Below are 26,310 nucleotides of genomic sequence, written 5' to 3'. Positions count from 1 at the left end.
TTGTTATTTTTGATTTTGAATTAAAGAAATAATATACCATTATTGTGGAAATTAAAAAAAATTTAAACATTACAAAGAAAACCAGAAACAACCATTCTTATCATTTTGATGCTTTTTCTTTTAGTCTTTGAATATCCGTGCTTTGTATGAACATTAACAAAGTCTGATGAGAAATTTGAGTGAATTCAATCTAGTACGCATTGTAGCTCAAGGCTCAATGCTGGCTTATGTTTATAGTAGGCGGTATGAATTAGCAGCCAAAACAAGAGACTAAGAATCAAACTGCCTATCTGCAAGCTTGGTATAGCCACTTCACATGTTTCTATTATCTGCCAAGAATCTGCTTTCTAGCCCTCTCTCAGTGCTAGAGTTCAGGTTCTAGCTCTGGCACTTCTTAACTGGGGAAGTTACCGAGCCATTTCCATCAACAGGATGACTAAAATAAATACCACAAAGTTTTCCAGGGAATTAAGTAAAACATTAACTCCATCTATATATCTATGTAATCTATAAAAAGATACAGACATTAAGCTTGCAGGAAATAAAACTATATTTGTAAAAATGTTTCTATACCCAAGTTTTGAACTTAGACTTGGTTTCAAGTTATTCTACCAATTTATTAGCTGTGTAAAATTGGGCAACTGCTAAATTTCCTTTCTGAGCCTTAGTTTCCTTGTGTATAAATGGAGCGATAAAGCCTATCTCCTGAGGTAAAGCACCCAGCATGGGACCTGGCATGTGGCAGACATGTAATAAACTCCAATGACTAGGGGCCAGGAAGGTAGTACACTGGTCAGACCACAGGTGGAGGAGCATGTTAAGTTCAAGTTGCTGCAATCATGTCATCAGTGACATGCTTGAATCACGGTGTGAAACAACAGGGGGCGTCTCACAATGATGAGCCCTCTGTTTTTCATAATTTAAGAAAAGCTACGTGTTCCTTAATCTGTTCTAGTTGGCTTAATACTCTTGAACACAGGGAACATTCCATGTTCTTATAACAGTGCTCTGTAACATACCCTGGCTGATAGTCTTCAGAAGAAAAAAGATATTTAGAAGACAGATACTAACAGAGAACCTACAAACACCAGCGTATTGGGATACCATTTACCCCTCAAGGTCCAGAGCAAATGCTCCCTCTACTCTGATGTTTTGCTGCCAGCCAAAGGTCTCTCTCTTTCCTTTTAACTATATTCTACTTGTTACTCACTTAACTATTAATCCAAGGCAATCACGCTAGAAGACAAGTGTTATCGGCCTTGTCACAGAATTCATAAATTCTGTTAAGCCAGGGACTCCAGTTTCTATCTTTGTACCTCTGACATTACCTTGGTACAGTGCTCAACAGCTAAAGCAATGCTTTTCAGAGTATGAGTACCACAAGTAACTTTAAGTGGGTACATGAAGGTGACCATTAAATAACATCAAATCCTTCTTTGAGAAAGCTATTCCACTGACAGTTCTCATTTTTCCTTTCCTTTTTAAAACAGTAAATACAGGCCTTTGGCTCAGAGCAAAGAAAGGAAACAGGTGGCAGGAATTTAAGAATTATTTTGTTATATACACACATTTTTTTGTTACCTTCTATTTGTGGCAAGTAATAGTTTTTCATTGATAATAATGATATAAAAGTTTTATCATACATTAAGTATAAAAAGTGAGTCATTTAAAGAAAAATATCAAGTCAATTTCACTAAAATAGTGCTGGATGTGGCAAAAATCATGGGGGTGAGACAGAAATTGAGTCTGGGAAAATTAAATTAAGGAATTCTATTTAGTAGATAACACATCAATTTTACTATAACAAATGTATTAATCAATTTAAAAAACCTATGCCTAATTTTAGTAGGTAATTTTTTCTTCTTAAGGTTGATCTTCCATATTGAGTTGAGCTAAAAATCTAACTCACCTGGAGAGTTGTAAGGGTTTCATCAAAAGACAGCAGAGTAATTGTGCAGATAATATGTGTTTTTGCATTTCCTCCGAAGGAGTTCTGGAGAATTCATGTTAATTTGCTATCTCGATAACTTATGAAACCGCTTAGCAAAAAATGAGTTTAGGAAGAAAAAGATGAAGAATGTTTATATACAGACCCCGCCCGCCCGCCCGAGCCCCGCGCCAGCTGCGCACAAGCGAGCCACCACGCCAAAAGCAGCCCCGCCGCCGTCCGCGTCCGTGCCACCGGCTGGGAGCGCAAAGAACGCCTTTTGCCTCCGCGGGCCACCCCCCAGCCCCGAGCGCCCACTCGGGGGTCAAAGGAGACTTTTTGGAGCAGGTCAGAGAGAGGGAAATACAAATTAAGAATTCCACTCACCTTCGCGAATCCGCCCAAAGTAGTGACTCTGTTGTAGAGACCGTGAAGACCCGGCTCCTTCCCAGCCACCGCAGGGATTTTTTTAAAAGGCGACCTGCGGGAGAGAGAAAGCCCCGCGCTTGTCAGCCGGGCCCCGCGCCCGGCCCGTTCGCCCAGCTCGCCCGCCGCTGCCCGGTTCCGCTCTCGCCCTCTGCTGTGCTGGGACTTCCGCAGCTCGCCCAGGAAAGCGAGTCCCTTTCTCCGCTCGTCCGGAGGCACCTTCTCCGTCGAGTTGGCCATCATTTTTTCAAAGGAGGTTTTAAGAACACCCAGATCAGCGTTTTCAAAGCGCCCCCGCTCCCAGCGCTTCCTACCAGACCCCGGAGCCCAGTCCTCGGCCGGCCGGCGGCGGCGGCGCAGGGAGGGAGGGGGAGGAGGGAGCTGGAGGCCAGGGGGAGAAGAGGGAAGGAGGGAGGGGAATTTAAAAAAAGAGGAAAGAATGAGGCTCTGACTCGGGGGGATGGGCAGGACATGGGCAATGTATATAACCTGAACTTATGTACCCCCAGGATGAGCTGAAATAAAAAAAAAAAGAAAGAAAAAATTTTTATATAACAAAAGAAGATGGTTTTTAACGTAGAACACTTAAATCAGCCACAGTTTTAAAAATTAATTCTTTACAAGCTATATGAGGCAGATTAAAACTAACAACTTGTAAATATTTAAAATAGAAAGAATCACAAAAACTTTTAAATATATAGAATAATCAGTACACTTATTTGAGTCACCAAAATACTATAATTTTCAATATACTGAAAAACACAAGCATGATTTGGAAAGTGTGCAATGGGATAAAGTTATCCAATTTGTCCATCACTAACTTTCTTGATCACCTGTCCCAAAATAAATAAGCTTCGATTTATATTACAGCCTCCCTTGAGTCGTACACCTGAATTTGTTACGCAAATATGAAAACTAAACTTGTCTCCTTTTCTAGATGATAAACTTATTTATCAGTAGTGTATAAAATAAACTAGAAATTAAAGGATCAGATGCTAAAGTTTATGCTTAGTATCAGACCCAAGTCCACCTTTAACATCTCTCTGGTAGAAGGAGCTCTCTTCCTATTGCTATCAGCTATTAAGTGAATCAAAAATGTTATCACCTGAGAGAAATAGTAAAAAGAAAAAGATGAAAAGGGAGAAAAGAATGAGGGATAAAAAGCCTGTTTCCTAAAAGAGCTCCTCTAATACTTCAGATCTATTTTTTTAACCTCTAAAAAAGGGCAACCATGGACTTACAATGAAATTAGTCTCTAATTTCTTACTTTTTGTTAATGTGCTTACATGGCTCATAAAGAAAAAAATAAGCACACTCTGAAAAAGCTGCCTTCCAATTTTATCCCCCATTCAACCAGTTCCTGTCCCTCTACCAAGAAACCAGGTATCATTATGTTTATTCTTCCAGACATTTTTAGAAACACAAGTCCATATATTCATTTCCTCCCTTCCTTATTTATACAAATATTCACAGTCTATACACACTACTTTGTACTTTGCTTTTCTTCATTTGGTAACATATCTTGAAAATTTTCCACATCAGTAAACACTGGTCTTTTTCATTCTTTTATAGCACATAATTCCATTGTATGAATGTACCAAAATTTATTTACCTTGCCCCCTGTTAAGGGACATGTAGATTTCCAATTCATTGCTTATGCAAAAAATACTGGAACAAATAATTTTGAATAGATGTTATTTCACAGGTTCATTAGTTAGCTATTGTTGTAATATTGCTACTTAACAAATCAGCTAAAACAAACATTTATTTCTTATCCACAGTTCTGAGGATAGACTGGTTTGGATGTAGGCCAGGCTCGGTTGAGTGGCTCTACTAATGAGCTCAGCTCTGCTGCACAAATCTCATCCTCCTTGGATCAGCAGCTCTTCTCATGGCGTATGGTAAGAGTGCAGTCATGATCTAAACCCATTTAAGCATTACAAAGTATTTATTTATATTCTTTGCCTGGTTTTCTACTGGTTTCTCTTAAGGTTCTGTACTTTGTGTCATAGTTAGAATAGGTCTTTCCCACTGCAAGTTAACTTCTTATAGTTTCTGTGATTCTGTTTTCACACTGACTTCTTTGAGTCATTTATAATGCATTCCTTGGTGTATGGCATGAGGTATGAATCCAACCTTTTTTATTTTCAAATGGCTATCAACTCAGGTATAAGCTGTCTTTTCCTCACTAATCGAAAGATCATCTTTATTATATTCTAAGTTCTGTATGTATCTGGAACTCTTGTTGGACTTTCTATTCTCTTCCACTGGGCTGACAATTCACACTGCTTTAATTACTACAGTATGTATCATAATATGTTTTACTATTTTGTAGGGCTAAATTCCACTTTCAGAATTTTCCTAGCTAGTCTTGTCTCTTTTTATTTTTCCATACAAATTTTAAAATTACCTTATCTAAACCACACGAAAATGTACTATTTTATTTTTATTAGGATTGTGATAAATCTAGAAATTAACATAAAGAAGCCTGACATCTTTGTGATTTCGAATCTTCTCATCTAAGTATGCTTTTCCATATTTCCAAGTATTTGCATCCTTCATGTCTAATTTAAGGTGTTCTTTATATGAGTCTTGTGCAAACTTTGTTGCGTTCCTTCGTCGGTATCACATCTTTTGAATCATTATTGTAAATGGAGTCTTTTTGTCTGCTAAATATTATAACTGGTTTTCATTTATGAGTTATTTATACCTGTATATTAATTTTGTACTTCACTTTCTTAATTTCCTTATTAATTTTCAAACTTTAGATGATTTTTCATGATACTCTCATGGGCTTTCAAACTATACAATCTTATTAATTGCATAATTTTAGTTTTTTAATTGATGCTATAGTAGCCCAAAGCAAATAATCAGCCAGATACAAATGCTAATTTTTTTTAAAAAAAACCATCTCACTGCATGCTGATCAGATGCCAATTTTTACGTTAAAGACTTTTTATCAGAAAATGATTACTATTATTACTTTAGCAGTTTCTAAAAGTCTCCTGTGGTACTTTTTATCCAATAAAAGAACAGTAAGACATTAAGACTATTTCTTTGATTGTATTAGGCTTAGCAAACTAAAATAAAGGATGCCCAGTTAAATTTGAATTCCAGGTAAACAATGAATAATTTTTCAGTATTAAGTATGTCTCATGCAATATTTGATAGTCTCTCAGTGCATTTGCTATTTTTTATTACCTTAAATACCATTTTGGTATTTCCATAATGCAATATTTGAGAAATACTTATAGTAAAATATTCCTTGATTATTATAAATTCAAACTAAACTGGGCGTCCTATTAAAAAAAAAGACTAATGTATTTCATGAGTTTTTATTACCTTCAGCTCCCGTTTGAGCAGCTCTTTCACTGCCTGCCAGGTCAACCAAATTCTTGTAAGACAGATGAAATAAATCTGTAGGAAAGGTATTTTGATTATAAGATCCAAACTACCAAAAGAACATTTTAAATACATGCCATATCTGAATATCCCATCTGTATCCTTGTTTCCCAGCTCACTGTTGAGGCATTCCCTTTTCTGAATCAAACTGTTCTCTACGTTTTCTTCTTTCTTTATAATATATTCTCCATAATTCTGCCAGTGTAGGTTCTGTTTCCCACAAAGTCCAAAACGATGCCATGGTGAATGATTCTTCACAACCTGGCACTTCCACTGCTCCAGCTTTATATCTACCCAGCCCTTACTCTTACCTCTCTAGCCGAACTACTCACTATTCTCCAAACACCCCCCCCCATACTTCTATACCTCCAAGCAGCAGCTTTTTGCTATTGCCTTTGTTCAGTTAGTTCTAATGTTCTAGTCTGCCCTTATTCTTTATTCAAGAACCAGGGCAAATGTTACCTCCTCAAGATAGCTTTGCATACTTTACCCTTCTTCCCCTACATCTTGAATGAACTGCTCCTTCAACTGCATTTCCAGAACTCTTAATAAATACTTATAGACTTATTTACAGATGAGACTTACTCTTGGAGCACTTATTCTATTGGGCTAGTCATTTGTGTCCCTAACTGTGCTGTAGCATCTTTAAAAGCATGGACCTCTCTCTCATTTCACAAATATTACTGAAAAAAATGAGTGCTTATCATGCTCCAGGTGGAGCGTTAGGTGCGGGGATACAGCAATGAACCAAACAAATAAGGTCTCTGCTCTCATGGAACTTACATTGTACAGAAAGACGCTGATTAGAAGAGAAAAAAAGACAGACAAATAAGAAACACATTGTGATGAGTGTAACAGAGATAACAGAGTTGGAAGAGGATACAGGGAGGGATTGAGTAGATTCGCTGGACTGGGTGGCAGGGAAAGGCCTGACATTAATCTAAGATCTAAGTGACAGAGAGGTTGGGGCCAGTTATGAAAAGATCAAGGCAAACTGTAGTCTAGTCAGAAAGAACAGCCGGCACACCTGGTCACAAAGCAGAATGTGCTTGGTGTGTTCAAAAACAAAGTGGGACAGTTGGTGAAGTGAAGACAGGAGAAGATAGGGTAAGAGAAGTAGGCAGGCGTCAGATTAGGCAGGACTTTGTGAGCAAGCTTAAGAAGTCTGTATTTTCTAAATGCATTGGGAAGCCATTGGAGGGCTTCACACAAGGGAGTAATACAACCTGATTCAACTTCCTAAAGTATCCACTGTGGCCCCTGGATGGAGGATGGATTCAAGAAGGGCAAGAATGGCAGCAAGCAGCCTCACTGGGAGGCTGGTGCAGGGATCCAAGTGAGAGGTGACAGCAGTTTGCGCTAGGGAGACTACCTGTGAGTTAGCGCAGGGATGTCTTGTTTACTCTTTTAATCTTAGAGCCCAGCAGCATGCTCAGAACATGATAAAGGTTCATTAAGTATTCTGAATGTGTTAAAAGAAAGTTAGAGACCGAGCACGGTGGCTCACACCTGTAATCCTAACACTTTGGGAGGCTGAGATGGGAGGATAGGACAGGAGTTTAAGACCAGCCTGAGCAACATGGCGGGAACCCATCTCTATAAAAAGACAGAGAAAAGAGCCAGGCATGGCAGCGTGTCTGTAGTTCCGGCTCGGGAGGCTGAGGAGGGAAGATTGGTTGAGCCAGGGAATTTGAGGTAGGAATGAGCTATGATGACACCACTGCACTCTAACCCAGGCAACAGAGCAAGACCCTATCTTAAAAAGAATGAGCTATAAGTTATCTCTCTCTATGGAGATTTTCAAGAGTATACAGGTATTTATGTGATATTGTTTTATAGTACTACCTCATATACTTCTTTCTCTAAAATACTCAAAGAGGTGTAATTTTTCTTCCATAATATCCACTATCGTGACTTAGACGCATAATAATTGGGCAAAGTAGTAATGAAGGCAGTAGGAGGAAGGTATAGATGGCAACCAGCTTTCATAGTCAAAGACACTAAGAGGCCCAGTCTGTGAGAGAGGGGCTCCTGTGGAATAGAAGGAAGTAAAGTTAAACTGATGAAGAGTGGCTAGATCTTGTCCAGGAAAGACAACATAACGAAGCAGTTGTGAGTGTATTAGAAATCTGTATGATGTACTGAAGAAAGGAAGACCAGAGTCGAGGAGACTGAGGTAGTAATTCAAAAGAGATGAGAACCTAAATGAGTATAACGCCCATAGAAATGTTCAAAGGTAGAATCAGTAAGAAATGGGACAAGTGAACAAAGAGAAAGGCAGAAAAAGATGAGTCAAAAAACTCAGGTATGCAGCCCAGGTAACTGAGATAATGCTTGTTTTATCAGAGGAAAAGAATATTCATTATGGTAGGAAGAAATTAATTTGGTTTTAGGTACACTGAAGTTTGAGATAACAGCGGGACACAATTATAACAATCTTTAGGAAGATATGAATTAGGACTTAGAGACTATAAAATATATATTTGGCAGTAATCAACACAGAAATGATGATAGAATGTCCAAGGGCAAGAACGTCAAGTAAGAAAGGCTACATAACACTTCTGAGTTTTTGTTAGTAGGGGATTACAAAAGAAGCCACAGCAGAAAACAGGGAAGGAACAGAGCTAAGAGAAACTGAATATTATTATCCCACCAAGGCCAAGAGACAACCTCACAATCTAGATAGAATAAAGCTCCACCTCTAAAGAGCCAGGAGATGACTCTTTAGGGAAGACTTCTTTCCAAGAAGATTCTTACAGTTGTTGGGTAGTCTGGAGGGTTGGACCACCTGGACCATAAATGACAGAGCATCAAGGAATCTGAGGAAAATCACCAAATACATCACTGATGATACCAAGAGTATTAAAGCTAAATTATTAAAAGAAATGTTAAATTATAGTGAAATATCAAAGGCCAGGGTCAGAATACAAAACAGAGGTTAGGTCTTAGGTTTTTCTGTTGTTAAATTAAAACAAGATTAAAGACTAAATATCAAAAGATTAAAATAAAAATTAAAGATTAAAATAAGTTATATACTTTTATACCAAAATAACTAAGGTGAAGTTAGGATTGGATATCAAGAATTTGATTTTACAAAATATGAAAATGAATAAACATATTATTACTTTCTTCCCCTGAAGTTTTTCAAATCATATCCACATCAAGCTAAAGAACTAAGGCCCTGAAAACAGAGAATAAAGCAATAAAGGTAAAGAAGAGGAAAGGAGTAAGAAAGACAGTGATACCATGCAGCAAGAAGGAAATGGGAAGTTTACTTTGTGGAAAAAAGGAATGTTTGCAAAATGCTTATATTCACTTATTCAACAAACATGTATTGAACATAAACTATGTAATATACATGTGTTGGGGCTACAAAGATGAATGCAGTATCACTCTTCTTCCATCTTCAAGAGATTTATAGCCTAAAACACTATGTTTATAATACAAAATATATTATCTTATTATACTTAAGAAAAGCCTTCAATATGTGATTTATTTTTTAACCATCCCACCTAGATTTCTGTTAATCACACAAGTCTAAATGATATTGGCTGAGATTAAAAAAAAAATTCCCAAATTCTAAGAGCACTTAAACTCTTAAATGTGTACAGAAAAAAAACCCTACTTCATTAGTGGGTAGAGAAAGCCTCAACTCCTATAGTTCCTACATCTAACTTTTAGGAGATGACAGCCATGACATAACAGGAAGAAAGACCCTCTGAATTTTTCCTACAGCATTTCAGCTAGTAATTTGATGCTACTGACAAGATGAAACTGCCAATTTGTAGTTCCCCTCCCCCACATTTAAATAACAATTCATATTAAACCAAATATGCAGCAGCTGAATTAACTGTTGTTTAGGCCCATACAGTACATTATCTTAGCTCATTTATACTCACCAAATGGGACACCTTCACAGACCCTTCACAATTAGAAGGCTCATCCTTCTCTCTGCTTTCAAAAATCTAGATAGAAAAGGCAACTTGTATAAGAATTAGTGCATTCTTACGCGTGATAATGAAAAATAAAGTATCATAAGATGAGAAGAGGAGCGCGTCTAGTGCAACTCTCTAGGCTCAAAGTAAAACCCTACCATCAGATGTTTTAAAAGGGAGAGAAAGACAGAGAGAGAGAGAGTTAATATTACCTACCATCTTAAAAATTGTATGAGAACAACTTCTTCTCTGATTCATTTTTGTTTTTCCATAATGGCTGTTCCCTGTGAAAATGAGTTATATTTCAGCTGCACATATATTAAAATCCAACAAAAAATAGTAATTTTTATTTTAACTTAATAAAGTATGCTTTGAAGCCTAAACACACTTGTTTGAAAAGATAGCGTTTATAAGGGTTTTAAAGAAATACAGCAGAAAGTCTTACTTTCTCCATTTGTGATCCATTTCAAAGCCATTTCTGATGTATAAACCACTTCTTCTGTGAGATCAGCAACATACACATTCCTCTGAAACAAGTTTAATTGTGGAAAGATTAAAGAAATAGAAGTCACTTAAAAGTCTGCTTTTCAAAAAGAAGGTACAAACTATTACAGAGTTCATTTGTGGGAGTTAAAAGTGGAAAATGGAATCATTATTCTGTAAGAATATAACAAGCAACTCCATGAATACAATTTATTTCCTATAGCAAAGCACACTAAATTCTAACTTGATACTTCCATATTGCTATTTTTAGGCACTTAAGCCTATTAGAGCTATCAGTATGTTAAAACTATACATATTATTTAAAAAATCCATCTCTATAAACACTTCAAAAAAGAAAGAAAACCACAAAAACAGCAGACACTTTAAAAATTAAAGGTAAATATTCAAGAACAATAATCCCAATAAGTTGATTACAATGTTTGTTGCTCACATTGACATCTTCTCGAATTATTAAAGGTTTCATTTTTTGAGTGCCACAGAATAAATCTGTAATGGTTTCATTGTATGTCTCCATGTAAGACACCTGCAAGAGAAATTCCCTATCAGGAAACTGGAAGAAAAAATATGTAAAAGCATCAGTGAGCATCAAATTATGAAAACCTAGTATTTTATGCTTGTGTGCTTATATTAAAGAGGTAAAGAAGGAAGTTATGTTTGTAAAACAAAACCCATGATTCTATGTTGACAATAATAAACACAAAAATATAAAAGCATTTTTTCAGAAATAATGAAAAGTAATGTATCGTAAAATTAGAAGAGGAGAGCACTCTTTCCAACTCTCCAGGCTCAAAATAAAACTCTACCATTAGATGTTCTTATTTTAATGAAGATGCCAATTTAAAACCAACTCTTAACTAATTAGGTTGCCTGCCCTGGCCTTCTACTTCCGTTCTCCTTTACCAACACTCACTTTTTACTGTTCCTTTATAGTCACTAGTAGTTAAACAAAGGCAATGAGGAGCAAACCATTCTGATAAGATTTTCCTGTTCCTTAATGAATATTTTTTGTTGAAAGTATTACTGTTGTAGCATTCAAGGGAAAGAATAAAAGAACTGTAAGCTTTAAAAAGTAAGTTTGTTGGGATAAAAGTAAATCTATGTTATGCCTCTCTTCTTTCCCCATGGATAACCAAGAGATAACTGTAAATTTATTTCCTTTTATTATTACACAAGAAAAACACTAAGATTGTTGCTACTTTTACCAGTATATACTAGAAATTCAGCTAAGTTATTTACCTTCTTAATTTTCTGGAAAATGTCATGAACTGCCCTGGGCATAAGTCCTAAGTAATCTTCTGAACCCATAATAGTATATGTTTTTCCTGAAGCAGTCTGCCCATAGGCAAATATAGTCCCTGAACCAACAAAATACACACACACAAAGACTTAAAAATGAATCTGCAGTGAGTAAAACTATCAATACATGTTGCACAGACACCCAAGACTAAAATGTTTCTGCAACACTGAGCGAATACAAACCATTGTAGCCTTGTATGGCAGAATCGATGATTGGTGCTGCTATTTCTTCATACACATTTTTAGTAGTTTCATTACTATGAAAGACACGATCTACAAAACAACAACACATTTGAAGTTAAACCAAACAAATCAAATGTGTTTTCATTCTGAACTAGTAATTACCCAAAGAAATAAAACTGTCAATCTAGGATGATAAAATATGTAATACAGTACTTTCTTCAGCTTTTTGGTCCTTTGAAAAAACCTCTCCTTGAGGTAAAATGTTTTGGTCCTCAAAGACAAAAAATATACAAGTTAATGATCCTATGTGTTTTTACAAGGCAGTAGGCCATAGTGGTTGCACACGGGGGTCTGGAATCTGTCTGGATACAAATTATATAACTGTGCTTTAAATATCAATTTATTATCTCACTTATCATACATGATGGCTAAACAATTTTTCATTTTCAATGAAGCAGTTTCTAGAAGCCTTAGTCTGATCTTTAGTAATAAATCTAGTATTATTGATAAGCCTTCTGTACTCTTAATGGCAAAAGAATAGCAAGCTAATTTTTGATGCTATTATATCTTACCAAAATTGAAGGATTTACTTCCATCAACTTGATACGTGGCATTATTGTCAATTTTCCAGTAAGCTTGGGCAGTTTCTCCAAGTTCTTCTCTAAAAATATAATAATACTGCATTTTAGCAGAATTGGTCATAAAAGTTATGTTGTAGGAAGAATAATTTAAGATTTCATCTTCTGAAGAACATGTTATTTTATTTTGAGATGGCGTCTTGCCCTGTTGCTGGCACTAGAGTGCAGGGGTACAATCATAGCTCACTGCAACCTCAAACTCCTGGTCTCAAGTGATCTCCTGGCTCGGCATTCGAAGTAGACAGGACTACAGGCCTGTGTCAACATGCTTGCATTTTTTGTAGGGGGTGGAGGGGTGGTGTATCCATATGTTTCCCAGGCTAGTCTTGAACTCCTGTCCTCAAGGAGTCCTCCCACCTTAGTCCCCAAAGTGCTAGGATTACAGGCATAAGCCACCATGCCCAGATGAAGACTATTTCAAAAGATAGTAATAACATATCACTTAGAAAGATGGAAAATCGAGCTTTGAGGATTCAGCTCTCTTAAATGGGGTTTCAGTGCCTCCTGCCCTGTCATGGGAGTTTCTTGTGAAACCATTCATTCACTGTTTCACCCAACACTGGCAGCTGAGAGGATAGATTAAAAATGAAACTGATTATGTCCCTCTTGCTTAAAACTCTTGAAAACTTTCCGGAAACATATGAAATCCTTAGCATAGCACATGAAACCTGGATCATGTCATTTCATTCTCCAACCTCATCGTCCTCTAAATTTCTATACGAACCTTAAGCTCTACTTGAAGGTCTTTTTAAAATGACAGATTTAACCTCTTTGGGCCTAGAATATTCTGACCGTCCTTTCCATTAAGTAACTTATCTATTGTTTCACTTGTGAAAATTGTCAGGACTCTCCTGACACGAGCCCACCCCACCCAAAGTGTCATCTCTCTTATGGACTAATCATTTTAGCAAACATTCTCCACCTGCCCATCATAACACTTGTCACAACTTATTGTAAGGGCTTCTTTATGTTGATGTCTCCTAACGTATTAGATAAGCAGCTCCTAAAACACGGGAAGTCCCAGATCTTGATATTCTCTGTAATTAAACACTGTGTTCAACAAAAATTTCTCAAACACAGAAAATGTTAGCCTTTGGGGTCCAGGACCAGAGGCTCGTGAAACAAACTGACTTCATTTATTCCCCTTCCTGGTTTTTCTCCATAGCATTTATTACTTACATATCACCACTTAACACTCCACATTTTTAACTTTATGTTCTGTCTCTCTCTCCAGTAGTATGGAAGATCCACAGGGCAATTATGGCAGCGTCTGTTCAGTGCTGTAATGGTGTACTAAAATATATACATGCAGATCCACAAGTATTTGTAGAACGAATGAATGGATGCAGTCTTGAGTGCCTATTGAACACAATGCGACAGACTAGTCCTTGCCCTCAGGGAGTTTAGAGACAGCCAATTAAGCTTAAAATGACTACACTCTCCCATACGACTTCTTTAGGGGGTGGAATGGGGTAAGGAGGTTCAGATGTGGGAAAAACAGCGGGTGAAGGTCTTCAACGTCAGCGAGCCCGCATTAGATTTACGTGAATCTCGCAGCTGGAAGTTACCGTCCAGATCTCGGATCCTTCCCTGTCACTTCACAGACAAGCAAACCCCGGAAAGCAGCCCTGGGAAAGGCCGCGGCACTCGCCCCTCCCGCCCGGGCCCGCGCCGCCGGCAGCCGTGCGCCCCGCCGCGGTCTGAGCCCCCCACCTGCTGCTGAGCGGCCGCACTCGCACGCAGACCGCCACGGGGCCTTCCTCCGCAGTCTTCCTCCCGCCGGGCCCCGGGAAAGTGGCCAAAACCCTCCGCCGCCGGCGCCTCAGGGCGCGAGGGCCGACCCGCCTTTAAGTTGAAAACGTCCAAAACGCCGCCTCTGATTGGGTCGCTGTCTCGTGACGTCACGGACGAGTCCACCTGCGGCGCGGTGCGGGGGAGCGCGGGGAGCGCGAAGGCAGGCGGCGCACGGCTGGCGGAGTCTCGCGGCGAGCGGGAGGGGGTCGCAGGGACGGGATGGTGGCCTGACAGAGAGCGGCCGTCTCGGTAATGGCCGGACACTGCTATGCTAAAAGCCCCTGAACACTCTCTCCACCCCTCCCTTGAAGAGTTTGCAATCTGTAGAAGAAACAAGGCAGGGACACGTACTTTTCCACTAAAAGAGAATGACGATTTTTTTCTTTTTTAAACCACACTAACAGTTTAAAAAAGAAAGAAAGAAAGAAAGAAAGAAAGAAAGAAAGAAAGAAAGAAAGAAAGAAAAAAAAAACCTCAAACGACGAAAGTTGAAACTCACTGGCCGGTCTAGAAAGGTAAGAAGCTCGTTGTGCTCCTGAGAAACTCTTTGAGTTTAGGTTTTTTTTCTTTCTGTTTCTTTAACTCTTGTTTCCATAGGCTGTGAGTTTCTAAGAGGCTGACTTAGGGGAAAGAAGTACTGAGGACTGGAAGAGTTCATTTAATGTGTTGATACTTTCATTAGCCGAAAGAGAAAGCTACTCTTTTTTTTTTCTTTTTTAACAAATACAATTACTTTATTCTTGAAAGATCAAAGAAAATGTCCAGTTTCAAGGCCGGGTGCGGTGGCTCACGCCTGTAATCCTAGGAGGCCGAGGCAGGTGGATCGCTCGAGGTCAGGAGTTCGAGACCAGCCAGAGCAAGAGCGAGACCCCATCTGTACTAAAAATAGAAAGAAATTATATGGACAGCTAAAAATATATACAGAAAAAAATTTAGCCAACCGTGGCGCATGCCTGTAGTCCCAGCTACTCTGGAGGCTGAGGCAGGAGGATCGCTTGAGCCCAGGATTTGAGGTTGCTGTGAGCTAGGCTGATGCCACGGCACTCTAGTCTGGGCAACAGAGTGAGACTGTGTCTCAAAAAAAAAAAAAATGTCCAGTTTCAAATGAAAGCACACCCCTGTTAAACTCTCATATCTTTCTCAAGGCTTACAGCAGTCTGTCTGTGTGCCAAGATTTGTACACCAGCTTGAAACTTGGACATCCATGTTAAAACTTTAAAAACATTACTTGAATTACAACTACAAAAGAAGTTTAAATGAAATTCTAAGTGAGCCCAACTATCACAGATCCTGAATTTCAGGATCATTAGGAGGATCGTGCAGGTCAGTCACCACTGCAGACCCATAGGTGCTCAAAGTTGCGGTGTGAGCAATGAGTGACCTCATCCTTTCTTCCTTACCACCTAACTGGTACAAACTGGGCAAGCAAGGAGCCTTTGCAGGGGCACAAAGAACTTATCTCCAACACTGAGCTATTCTAAATACAGAAATTCTTTCCCCAAAATAGTGCTTGGTTTTCCTTTGTCTTAAACACAGTATTTTCCCCTTCCTCTCCCCAATCCGAGGGGGATACATTCCAAGCCCCCTAGTGGATGCTGGAAACCACAGGTAGTACTGAACCCTCTATATGCTATAGAAGAATTTCTTTTTCCTTTATCACAGTTTTACTGGGGAAGACTTTCTCTTAATGTAGATCTTAGCAACCTCAGCATATAATTTTTTTCTTTTCTTATTAAGTCTAGAACTTTCATTTTTCCGCCTAAAGGAAGTACTTTACAGTTTCTCATTGGCATATCGAATTGCCAGGGTCACTATTCTTGAGTTTTGGGACCACTATTATATAGTATTTACTTCATTCTACTATTAAGTCTATTAAGTAAAATAAGAGTTACTTGAACAGAAACACTGTGGAACCAGAACAGAGGATCTGATCTGATCATGGAGATGGTTACTAAGTGCCTAATAGGCTGGTAGCATGTGTAGCAGAGATGCACTGGACAAAAGGATGATTCACCTACTGTGTGGGGTGGTGAGAGATTTCAGTACAGAAAGAACAGTGTGCAATTTAAGACTTATGAGGTGTTTATTTCTGGAATTTTCCATTTAACATTTTTGGATCATGGATGACCACAGGTAACTGAAAGTGTGGAAAGTGAAACCCTGGATAAGGGGGGGACAACTGTATGTATCGTAGTAGGTACTAACATTTTCTTTAAAAGTGGTTTCAGTCCTTTTCTGCTTTGATACAGGGAATATAAATAATTATCCACTTTCCCTCAACAATAATGTGAAGCAAAGCACTTAGTGATTGTTCATAATTTAGAGAAGTCAAAAAATCTACTGATTTAATAAAATTATTAATATTTAGAAAGTAATTAGTCAATATTGATGAAAACTGAAGACATATGCTTTTTATGCCAGCAATTGTGCTTTTAAGAATTTATGTATGGATATATTTGAAGAAGTATGTATATATCAAATGTATACATGAATATACATATACATATACAAGACTATTAATTCCAGCGTTCTTTACAAGAACAAATGACTGGAAACACATTAAATGCCAGTAAATATGGGACTAGTTAAATGGATGACATTACATTCGTACCCAATGGAACACTACGTAGCCAGTAAAAGTAATGATATAGCTCTTTATGTGTACTTTAGAAAGATAGTCATGATATCTATTAACTAAAGGAAACCTAAGGTGCAGAATTGTGTGTATATTGGTAGTTTCAAAAGATATTTATATGTCTGGATCTGCGTATATAATTTCTGGAAAGATACACAGATATGCCAGTTTTTTGCAGAGTGAGGACTGAATTAGATAATAGATCTTTTATTGAATATTATTTTATAGTTATTAATATCGTAACCATGCAAATATTAAGTAGTTTTTTTCAATTTAAAGAAACTAGTCAATAGATAAGAGTGGTAAATAAAAATGAGTCTACTTATTCAAGATTTGTTTTGGTTAACCAGTTGTGAACTAGTATAGAATTTTTTTTAATTGCTAAACTATGAGGACACTTGGCTGTATCTAAGACCCAGAGTTAAGGAAGGTATGTTTTAACTGTTTTTGTTTTTAATGGTGGGCTAATATTGCACATATTAATATTTACTTGAAGGGAAGGATGCTATCAAGAGGAAGAAGGGACATGATCAATGAAAGTCTCTGATGAGACAACAGGGAATTGGTTCAAGAGTACAGAGGAGGCATCAGCCTTTCAGAGTTGTGCTTCTGATTCTTGCCGTGGCTGTCTTTGTTGCCATCACCATAGCAGGTAACATTTATCGAATATTTACTATATGCCAGGCTCTCTGCTATATGCTCTATATCCATTGTTTCATTTAAATTGTCAAAATTGTTCATCAAGAAATAGTGACTGAGCTCCTGCTATGTGCCAAATATGGTTCTGATGAGTACTGAGAAAGCCAAATCAGGAAAGAGGAGAGAGGGGGAGGGGGAGCCAGGGGGAGGGGTGCTAGTTTCTTAGGAAACACATTCTTGTGGGAAGAAGCAGACAATACAGAATAAATGAGTAAAATAATTCATGGTGGGAGGAGGGGACACTTTAGATGGGAAGTTCAAGAAAGGCCTGGGGAGGTGAACTTTGAGGTAAAACTTATGTGATGAGGATAAGAGAGAGGGCGTACCAGACAGAGGGTGAACCCATGGTTGTCTGAGTTTGTCATGTGTCTGAGACACAGAAGGAAGGCCCCTGTGGCTGGAGCATTTGGGGCCATGGAGAGAGGTGGGCGGGGTGAGATCCTGTGGGGACTTGTGGGCTATGACAAAACATTTGGATCTTATTCTGCTGGCGAGAGGAAGCCTGGGGAGGGTTTTAAGCAAGGGAGTGAAAAGGGATTTATTAATTCCTTCAAACAAGAATTCCTTTATTTCACTATGAAAACAGAAGCTTCCAGAAGAGACTCTGCACTAGCTCCTGTCAACCTATCTATCCACCTACCTGTGCCTGTGCCCACATACCTGCCTTCCCGGTTGTATCTAGATGAACAACCGTTATCCCCTCTGAAGATCTCTCCATGTGTACACTAGGTCCTTTCCCTTCCTTACTCCTCTCTGTTCTGCCTCGGCATCTTCTCCTGCTCTAATAAGCCAGTCTCAGCAGCAAACATATGGTGTAATTTCTCCCATCTTAGATATCTAATAGATACCCTAAACTTAAAATGTCCAACACTGATTCATAATCTCCTTCTCACCAACTGCTTGCTCAGCAGTTTTCTGCATCTCGATTGAGGGCAAGTGCATCATCCTCCCAGGTATCCAGTCATGCTGCTCAACTTCTTCTTTTCTCTCAAAGTCTGCATTCAACGTACCTGAAAATTCTGTGGGGCTACCTTGAGAATATTCCAGAATATGACAGTTTGTCACAACTTATGCTAGCCACCTGGTCCAAAATACCATCATCTGACACTGAACTCATCTCTGTTTCTACCTTTTCCCACCCCCACTGCCAGTCTATTCTCCACCTAGCAATTGAGGGAGCCTTTAAAAAATGTAACTTGGGTCATACCACTCCTCTCTGAAGACCCCCAAATCCTCCCCTGCACCCTCTGATTCTCTAAGAATAAAACCCAAATCTTTCATTTGTCTCCCAAGCCTTATGTGATCTTGTTCCTTGGATGCATAAAACTTCTCTGGTAGGTAATTATTAATAAAGGTTTTACTGATTAACTCTTTTCTTACCTGAAAGATTAATGAAAGTGTATGATCAAAAAGTTCAAGTTTTACAATAATATCCACAGTGAAAAATAAATCTCATATTTAACCCCTAAGGTGCCAGTTTGCCTCCCTGTAGGCAACTGTGTCATTTCCTAAAGGGTTCTCCTGAAAATAATCTACAGATATGCACATATATGCATCTTTTTCTATATTTCATATCTTTTTACATAAATAGGTACCTGTTATACATACTGTAGTACACTTTGCTTAAAATGTGATCTTTATTTTAATATTTTCATTTTATTTATTAAAATAAATAAAATTTATTAAATTTTATTAAAACTTTAATTCTTTCATTCAATTCAAGAAGGAAAAGTGAATTTCTGAGGCATGTTAATCGCACACACTTCCCTGTTGATGTTTCAGCTGCTGGTTTGGTTTTTCCCCACAAATGGTATTACTTATGCTGAAGCTGTAGAGGGCAGTGTAGTCCTTCCCAAAACATGGTGTATCCTTGGATAGTGTTTTGAAGATCATGAATATGGTGCAAATTTTAGAATTTGGAGAAGCTCCTGGTACTAAAAAAATGCATCAGTTCCAATTATTCACCCATGCTCTTTTATGCATTTCATATAAAATTATTTGCAATATGTTTATGTTACGTATCATGCTATCACCTTCCATAGGAGTAATTTTTGCTTAATAGATACAATGCTTATTTCAAAGGTCATTTTTAGCTTCAATAAGTGTATGATGTCTTCATTAAAAAAGAACTTGAATTGTTAAGACAGTATATTTTACGTGTTCTCACCACAGAAAAGTATATGAGGTAATGCGTAGTTAGTTTGATTTAGCCATTCCACAATATATACATATTGTAAAACATTATGTTATATACCATAAATGTACGCAATTTTCTCATCTAAAAAAATAAATAATAACATTAAAAAAGGAATTTCAAATTGAGGATGGGTGAGTGTAAAATTGAATATGGATGCGTGAGGGGGTAGGAAAAGTGATCTCTGTTACAGAAAACATCTAAGGTAGTCACAGTGTGGCAGAGAATGATGGCAGTCCACCAAATCCATTCTCCTCTTTCTGGCAAGAAACCAAGACTGCATCGTTAGCCTGTCTTGCTGTTAGTGTCTTGCAGTGAGGGGCCACCGCTAGGCCTAGATAAGAAAAACTTCCCAGGTGCATTTTTCCTCACCTGTCATTGGTGAGCATCTTTTCCTCTTTGACAATTCCAAACCTTCACCACTCTCCTCAAGCCCAGGTTTCCTTCTCGTTTTTACTGAGAAAGCAGGGTCATCAGGCAAGATGTCTCCACTCCTAGCTCTCCGACCCTACCTCTTGCACACGTGCTGATCTACATCCCCACCAATTCTTCCCTCTTTCAACGCACTTGCGCACTTGCGGAGTGAAGTATTCATTGTGTTTGAAGTCCATCCTTCCGCTTATACCCTTGGTTCCTTCCTCTCCAGTCTCCTCCAGGATCCTGATCCAGCCATTATTTGCCCTCTATTTCAGAAAAATGATAGAAAACAACAAAAATGAAAAATAATTTGTAATTCCACTACTTTAAAACAATTATCTAAGTTGTTAAGTGAACATTTGTTCTATCACCCACTCATCAAATTCCATCTTCCCAAAGGTGACCTATGTTAAGTTCCTTTCTGACATTTTCTTGAGTATATGCAAGAAATCTATATGTATAAATAACCACACACTTTTATGTTTCCAAGAATGGAGTCATTATGTGCTTACTGAGCTAAAATTTGGTTTTTACACTACCAAGCCAATATGTAGGTTTGTCTTTTATGTTGGTTGCATAATATTCAATTATATGGTGGCATTGTAGTTTATTCAGTCATATCTTTATGTATATTTAGATTGTTTCAAATTTTTCAATATTCCTTATAATGCAGAAATCCATCCGCACACATATACCCTTACACACTTAGGCTTTTATTTTCATAAACTAGATTTCTAGAAGTTGAAATGCTGACGCAAATGATGTGCTTGTTTTGAATTATAGCAAGTAATACTGAATTACTTCTCAAATAATTTGTTCCAATTATACTACAACCAAGAATATGTAAATATCCACTTCCCCATTTCTTCACCATCACTGGATATTATCAATAGTTTTTGTCAATTTTAAGAGGAAAAAAGATATTTATTATTACTTTAATTTCTATTAGCTTGGTGCAAAAGTAATTGTGGTCTTAGCATTGCTAACATTTGTCGTTGATATTGGAATACATTGTTAAATAAATGTGGTTATGTTATACATTATTTTAATCCACATTTCTCACTTTATGTTTTTTTGCTAAGGACTTAGTATTTGCTGTTTAGTTTATATTTATTTTAGACAATGGAAATCATGCTTACAAAAAGAAAATTCAAATGATTTTCTTATTCAAGTTCACAATGGGTCATAAAGCAGTGGAGACAACTCGCAACATCAGCAACGCATTTGGCCCAGAAGCTGCTAAGGAATGTACAGTGCAGTGGTGGTTTAAGAAGTTTTGCAAGGAGACGAGAGCCCTGAAGAGGAGTGCAGTGGCCGACCATCAGAAGTTGACAGCAACCAATTGACAGCAATCATTGAAGCTGATCCTCTAACGAATATAGGAGAAGTTGCTGAAGAACTCAATGTTGAGCATTCATTCTGTGGTCATTTGGCATTTGAAACAAATTGGAAAAGTGAAAAAGCTCAATAAGTGGGTGCCTCATGAGCTGTCTGAAAATAAAAAAAATCACCATTTTGAAGTGTCATCTTTTATTGTGCATAAAAACAATGAAACCCACCATCTCTAACGAAATTACAATAAAATAAAAATGAAATAAAATAAAATAAAATAAAATAAAGCTCAGGAAAAAAAGTACTATGTAGTGAGACCAATCATAAGAACACGGGGGTGGGGTGGGGGGGGGTTGGGCGAGAGTTGGGAAAGGAAGTCACTACCGTGGTATAAAATTGTATAAACATTACCCATTTCTGCGTGCGTGTGTTTTCTGAGAAATGACCCCCTTTTGCTATGGGGCCAGGACTGGAGTCCCACTTTGGGACCATAGGATTCACCGCACTCGACTCCTGACTGATTCGACCTAGGGTTAGCTCTGTGTAACACTCTTTAGATGTGGGTGTTTTACGGACTTCTGTCCTTCGGGAGAAACGACTGGACCGGGTACAGGAGTGACTGAATGTACCAACCGTCTTCTCCCACCTCTCTCCTCTCTCTCTCTCTCTCTCTCTCTCTCTCTCTCTCTCTCTCTCTCTCTCTCTCTCTCTCTCACACACACACACACACACACACACACACACACACACACACACACACACCCCGTTTCCGGGAGCGCCCACTTCATGCGCTTCGGTCCACCGTGACAGATATTCCAACTGTGAGATGATCGTGAGTGGTTGCGCCTAGACCCTGCTCTGAAACTCTCCGCACTGTTCATGTGTCTTCAGCAGGTCCTGCCTCCACCCGTGGCATCTAGCACAGGCCGACGCGGCCCTGTCCTCTCTCCTTGCCGTGGACCCCCCCTCCGCCCCCCGGGGGCTCTCTGGTGGACTAGTTGTGGGGAGGGTGCCCGGGGGCTGAGAGACGTGGTCCGAGAGGGGCCGGGAGGAGGCCTGCGACCCAGTGTGTACCCACTCCCGCCCCCACGCTCCCTCCCCCACCAGGGAGCGCGTCCTTTCCAGGCTGACACTTGGATCCGTGGATGATGGGGGTCACCTAGCGGCAGGTGGGCGAATGTTATGGAAAAATCCGGTAGGCGTGTTGCAACCTTCTGCCACAGAGATGGCTCTGGCAACAGCCTCGGGGGCCGCCCCACCCTGGCCCCTGGCCAGGCCCCGTGAATGTGTTCTCTTTGTCCTTCACTTCTTTCTTCCTTTCACCAGCCAGCATATTCTAAGAATGTGAAGTGTATCATAGTTCCACCCTGGGTTGCAGGATCCTAAGATAGGAAGGGGTTTTAGGATTCCACGACAGAAAGGTTTTCTCATCCTATCGTCTCTCTCTCCCCCCTTCTTTCTTCCTCTTCCTCCTTCTGCCTTTTCTTTATTTCTTTTTTGTTTCCTACTTTCAGTCTTCCTGTCTTCCTTCCTTCTTGCCTTCCCTCCTTCCCTCCTTCCTTCCTTATTTCTTTCCATTTTTCGTTCCTTTCTTCCTCCGTCCTGTTATCCTGTCTTTCTATCTCTCTCTTTTCCATCTTTCTTCCCCCTTTCTACTTTCCTACCTTCTTTCTCATTCTCTCCTTTCTCTCTCCTTCCTTCTTTCTGTCTTTCTGTTCTTCCTTCCTTTTTTCTTTCTGTGTCTTTCTCTGCTTTCTCTCTCTCTCTCCTTCCTTCTCTCTTTTTCTCTTTCCATCTTTCCGTATTATTCTTTCTTTTTCTCTCTTAATTTCCTTTCTTTTTCTTTTCTTTCTTTCTTTCTTTCTTTCTTTCTTTCTTTCTTTCTTTCTTTCTTTCTCTTTCTTTCTTTCTTTCTTTCTTTCTTTCTTTCTCTTTCTTTCTTTCTTTCTTTCTTTCTTTCTTTCTTTCTTTCTTTCTTTCTTTCTTTCTTTCTTTCTTTCTCTTTCTTCTCCTTTCTCTTTCCTTCCTTCTTGTCATTTTCTTTCTTTCTGCCTGTCTTTTCTCTCCTTATTTCTTCTTTCCTTCTGTCTTTCTGTGTTTCCTATCTCCTTCCTTCCTTTCTTTTCCTTTTCCTTTCTCCCCCCCTTTCCTGTCTTTTCTTATTTACTGTTTTCTTCTTTCTGACTTTCTCTCTCTGTTTCTCTGTCTCTTCTCTTTCTCTTCTTTTCCTTTCTCTCCCTTTCTCTCTTTCCCTCTTTCTGTTTCTGCCTGTCTGTCTCTCGGCTATGTTGTGGTCTGTGCAGAGACGGGTTTGGTGGACGATTTCTGTGGTCGGGTCGACCCGTCCTTTCTTTGATCCAAGTGCTAGCCAGACTGGGGCCTGCTTAGCTTCCCAGATCAGACGATATTGGGCGCGTTCAGGGTTGTGTGGCCCTAGACTGACCCATCATTTCTCGATGGCTTCCGTGGGGAGTAGGGGGACTGTGATGCCCTCGGGGGACCTTCTGGACTCTTAAATGACAGGCTCCAGAGGGTTGCCCCGTGTTTTGCAGCAGACCTCTGGTGGCTGGCGCCGGTTGTGGTCGGGCTCCACCTGGAGGCCACTTTTCTACAAGTCTCTTGTCCTCTGAATCTTCGGTGCAGCAGGCAAAGCAGGGGACAGTCCCCGATGTGACCGAGGCTGGGTTCCGGGAAGCAAGCAGCCTTCGCAGGGCCATCTGGTTCGTGCCGCGACGCCGGCTGGGACATCTGTGAGGCGGAGCTTGGGCCTGCAGGTCTGTTATGGGAGGACGTTGTCGCCACACTTCTAGGATCAGCCAGCCAGTGGGGCTGCCCGGGCATGTCGACCAGCACGCTGTGGCTGCTTCGGACACCCGACCCACCCCGGGAGGACAGGAAGGAGATGGCACACATGGACTGGAGAGGAGGGTGTTTGGCGACCGGCTCCCGTCCTGTGCATGCGTGTCCCTCTCCCTCGGCCTCACCTTTCCTACCCATTCTCCCTGGGTCCCGCTCAGGAAGCAGGGACAGCCCTGTAAGTGGCACGGGTAGCTGGGTCCCTCGCGGGATCCCAGTCCATGGCTTCTTCGGAGTCCTACTCTGGGGGCACGGACCAGGCCCTGGGTGGCGCGGGTGGCCAGCGAGGGCGACCCCTGTTGGGCCGTGGCGGTCCCATCCCAAAGTTTTCTCCTCCACAAGTCCCCATGCTGGGGCCGGGGGCCGGGGGCCGGGGGCCGGGGGCCGGGGGGCCGGGGGCCGGGTGGTGCACCTGGCTGGCAAGGGCCTCCCTGACCCTCTGCGCTATGGAGGGGTGTGTCCTTGGGGTCGACCAGATGTCCCTGAGTGCCCCTTGTCTGCCGGCGCTGGGGACCTGCTGGGGACAGGTGGCCTTGTCGAGTGTCACGGGGGCAGGCGTGGTCAAGTGGCTCGGTCCCCGTCTCCCTGCGCGGTGTTTTTGATCACCTCATATCGTCATCTTCTGCCTCCAGGTTAGTGCTGACACGCTGTCCTTCGGTGACTGTCGCTGGAGGGGTTGGGCCTCCGCACGCCGACAGGGTTCCGGGTTCCTGGCGATCCAGCGCCCTGCCCTGTTCCCTTTGAGCTTGACCGCCTGAGCCCGCGCGCCGGCTGTAGGGCGTCGGAGTGTCCCGACGGGGGTGCTGGCCTCTCGGGTTGGTCTCTGGACCCTCGAGGGACTGCACCCGGGGGGCGTTTGCGGGGGGCATTTGCAGCAACCCTTCCCCTACCCGGCTGGCTCTGTGCCGTTGCGTGTCAGGCGGTCTTTGTTGTTTGGGTTGTCTGCCGCCCTCCTCCGGAGACCGGGCTGGCGAGGCTGAAGCGGGCTCCTCTGATCGCTGGCCTCACTGGCCTCCCCAACCCTCCCCGTCCTTCGGGGCCTGATCGATGTGGTGATGTCGTGCTCTCCCGGGCCTTAAGCCGCGTGCCAGGCGAGGGACGGCCCGTCCATGGTGAATGGGGGCCACTCTTCTCGTTCTGCCCACGGGCACCTCACCTCTCCTTCCCCGCCTGGGCGGTCGGTGGGAGGTGCCAGGTGCGAGACTATCCGGCCCAACCTCGCTAACCCCCGCCCTCGGCCTCCTGGCATTGGCGGGGGTCGTGGGTCCTCTTGATGCGGCGGGCAGCCCTCTCTCGCCCTTTGTGGCTGTTGCCTGCCCGGGGTCACCCCTCCCCGTGACGGATGTGGGGGTGCCGTCCTGCCCGCCCGGTTGCGTGCCCCATTTGGCACGCGGCTGCTGGGTCTGTGTTGGCCCTTTTGCGGTGTCCCTGGAGTGCACCGGGTTGTTCTCCAAGGTGCACGAAACCAAGTGGTGGTTGTCGTCCTCATTACCAGTGTCCCCCTCCGCTTGCCGCTGCAGCGTCTGCTGAATTGGGTACACTCTTGAGCAGTTTGCTTGGGGTTGGGGGGTCGAGGCGGGTAAGCCAAAAGGCATCCCCCTGTGCCATTTGGGCAGGTGGGGGTGTTGTCTCTGCGTCCCCATGATGTGTGCGTGGCGGACTTTGAAAGGCCAGCACGCGGCTTGTGCTCTTCCCTCCCTGCACAAGGGGGGGGTTTGTTGCACAGTCGGGTGGGTGATGTGGTGCTGCCCAGCCTGTGGGGGGCCTCTACCCCGGCCTGGTCTGCCTCAGTGACCCCTCTCCCATAATGACGGGACAGTGTTCACCTCGAAGTGAGGTGGTTTTTGGACAAGGGGCCCCGACCATGAACACTCAGGAGTTGCCAACTGTGTGTTTTTACCCCATACCGCAGATCCCCCCCGCCCCCCAGGGCATGCCTGAACGCCTCCGCCCGGGGCCCTGACGGGGGCGACCAGGTGTCGGGGGCGAGCCACCTTAGGCGAGAAAGCGTCTTCTCTACGATCAACGGAGGTGTGTCCTCTTCTGGGGTTTGCCGGATCCCCCCCAGCCCG

General features: G+C 41.4%; 2 long non-coding RNA genes across 3 annotated transcripts; one reads left to right on the top strand and one right to left on the bottom strand.

Moving 5' to 3' along the window:
* Positions 1–2,851: 2,851 nt before the first annotated feature.
* LOC123628844 lies at positions 2,852–14,157 on the bottom strand. Of its 2 annotated transcripts, none has more exons than XR_006731768.1 (10): positions 14,025–14,157; positions 13,491–13,670; positions 12,246–12,334; positions 11,674–11,763; positions 10,625–10,717; positions 10,136–10,217; positions 9,907–9,974; positions 9,655–9,720; positions 5,696–5,770; positions 2,852–2,868 (listed from the first exon to the last, which is right to left on the bottom strand). It is a non-coding gene; the product is annotated as an uncharacterized LOC123628844 (long non-coding RNA). The 2 variants fall into 2 exon arrangements; XR_006731769.1 differs by lacking the exon at positions 2,852–2,868 and adding an exon at positions 2,883–4,021.
* A 79-nt stretch (positions 14,158–14,236) lies between these two features.
* LOC123628843 lies at positions 14,237–21,630 on the top strand. Its single transcript, XR_006731767.1, has 3 exons — positions 14,237–14,620; positions 17,237–17,392; positions 21,223–21,630. It is a non-coding gene; the product is annotated as an uncharacterized LOC123628843 (long non-coding RNA).
* Positions 21,631–26,310: the final 4,680 nt, after the last annotated feature.

The sequence above is a fragment of the Lemur catta genome, chromosome X, assembly GCF_020740605.2.
Source record: "Lemur catta isolate mLemCat1 chromosome X, mLemCat1.pri, whole genome shotgun sequence".
NCBI classification, from domain to species: Eukaryota; Metazoa; Chordata; class Mammalia; order Primates; family Lemuridae; genus Lemur; species Lemur catta.
The sequence above is the reverse complement of the archived record's forward strand: the minus strand, read 5'-3'. Positions and strand labels throughout refer to the sequence as shown.